Source organism: Mytilus californianus, unplaced genomic scaffold (assembly GCF_021869535.1).
Source record: "Mytilus californianus isolate M0D057914Y unplaced genomic scaffold, xbMytCali1.0.p SCAF_8, whole genome shotgun sequence".
Taxonomy (NCBI): domain Eukaryota; kingdom Metazoa; phylum Mollusca; class Bivalvia; order Mytilida; family Mytilidae; genus Mytilus; species Mytilus californianus.
The window spans coordinates 84881916-84884627 of record NW_026262734.1 but is presented as its reverse complement, the minus strand read 5'-3'; positions in this window follow the sequence as shown (position 1 = coordinate 84884627).

Below are 2712 nucleotides of genomic sequence, written 5' to 3'. Positions count from 1 at the left end.
CATATTCTTCCTCATTTATGTTTTATATCGAGCTTACATAAAAGCTAAAAGAACTCACCAAGGAATATATTTTTGTCCCGGCTGATAAGGCTGCTAACAATATCATTATTGTTTGACGTAAATTTTACATTGATGTTCTACAAAAGGAAATCACGAATTCAACAACATTCCAACTGACTCCATTTTCGGAAAATGACATCTGTAACAAACATAAACTTTTAGCTACCTCTTTACAAGTAGAACCAAATACAATGAAAGTTCCAACTATGTACTGGCTTCTGAAGCTGCACAAAACTCCTTACAAATATAGATTTATTTCTTTTTCAAGCCATTGTTCCACTACTAAACTATCTATTCTACTTACTAGTACACTTGGTACAATCAAAAACCTGGTAATAAATTGTTCAAATAAGGCCTTTGAAAATAGTGGAATTAATTACTTTTGGAGTGTCAAAAATTTGTTGGAAGTACTTGATAAATTGCATGCTTATATTGGTGATTTCGAATCTGTTCAAAGTTTTGATTTTTCTACCCTATATACCACATTGCCTCATAATCTTATTAAGAAAAAATTCACACACCTGATTAAATGGGCATTTAAAAAGTGGGAATGCGAATATATATGTTCAAACTCTTTTAGGTCATTTTTTAGTAACAACAAACAAAAGAACTATGTCAATTGGACCTGCTTTGATACTATAACTGCCCTTGAATTTTTACTAGTTACTAGATAACATTTTTGTTCCTTATGGAGATTCCGTATATCGTCAGGTTATCGGAATTCCCGTGGGGACTAACTGTGCACCACTTATTGCGGATCTGTTTCTGTATTGTTATGAGTTACAATTTATGACTAAAATCAGCAAAGACACATCGAAACAACATCTGATTCAAAAATTTAATAACACTTTTAGATATTTAGATGATATATTGGCTCTCAATAATGACGACTTCAGTATGTACACTAAAGAGATTTATCCTACCGAACTGACTTTAAATAAAGCTAATACTAACAATGAACACTGCCCTTTCTTGGATCTTGATATCTTTATCTTTAACGGGAAGCTTAATACCAAAATTTATGGTAAAAGAGATGATTTTTCATTTCCTATTGTTAATTATCCATTTTTAGATGGTGACGTTCCCTTGTCGCCATCTTATGGTGTTTATATATCTCAAATTGTTCGATTCGCTCGTGTATGTAACAACGTATTTGATTTCAACGAAAGAAATCTCTGTATTACTGAAAAATTATTACACCAGGGTTTTCGATATCACAAACTAGTCAAAACATTTACTAAATTTTATCATCGGTACAAGGACATCATTCGTAAATATAAATCAACATGCAAACATCTTATACGTTCAGGTAATTCACATCCAATATTTTATGGTAATATTCTTTACAAAGCACAAAAATGTCGGCATTCACCTCAAAAGCTAACCAAACCTTTAAACAAACTTATTCGGAACGGATATAGTTACGATTCTGTTGTCAAGTCATTAAGGATTGCATATTTTGGTATTAATATTGATTCACTCATAGGGTCTTTGCATCGGAAATAAACACATTTATTCTATAACCATTTGTTGGCATAATACGGGTTATGTTCTTCTCATATATTTTATGATGATATAATACTAAACCCCTAACGGGAGGGATTGTACTTGATTTTCATATGATGAAGACATAATCTTTCAATCAGTTTAATTAAGGTCTGGAGCTGGCATGTCAGTAACAGCTAGTAGTCCTTTGTTCATTTATGTATCATTGTCATTTTGCTTAGTTTCTTTTGTTACCTATTCTGACATCGGACTCGGACTTCTTTTGAACTGAGTTTTACTGTGCGTATTGCTATGTGTTTCTTTATTCTACATTGGCTAGATGTATAGGGGGAGGGTTGAGATCTCACAAAACATGTTTAACCCCGCCGCATTTTTGCGCCTGTCCCAAGTCAGGAGCCGCTGGCCTTTGTAAGTCTTGTATGTTTTTTTAATTTTAGTTCATTTATATGTTTTGGAGTTTAGTGTGACGTCCATTTTCACTGAACTAGTACACAATTTTATTTAGGGGCCAGGTGAGGAGCACCTCCGGGTGCGGGATTTTCTCGCTGCGTTGAAGACCCATAGTTGGCCTTCGGCTGTTGTCTGCCCTTTGGTCGGGTTGTTGTCTCTTTGACATATATATTCCCCATTTCAATTCTCAATTTTATAAAGGTTATTTATGAAACCGGTGTTGCCCAAACAGACATTTTTTTCCGTCTTTTCTAGTAGTTTTGTGGTTAGCAAATATTTTTGTTACATTTACCCCTTCCTCTTTTTAAAAGTATATTAAGATAAACTGAACAATTAAAAACTCTTCTTAATGAATAAGAGATTTTGTACAGATTGAATACAAAGTCTTTTTCAGGTTTAATCCACCATTTACTACATAAGGAACGCCTGTACCAAGTCAGGAATATGACAGTTGTTTTCCATTTGTTTGATGTGTTTGAGCTTTTGATTTTGCCATTTGATAAGGGACTTTCCGTTTTGAATTTTCCTTGGAATTCGGTATTTTTGTTATTTTACTTTTTTCCATTTGTTCATGTATCATGTGTATTACTTGTTAGTTTTTTATGGCATTTTTACATATTTGTTTACCTGTTTTCTTGAGGAAAGGTTGAGATTTCTTTTTGGTGTATGACAGGTGGAAACAAATTAAACTCTTTG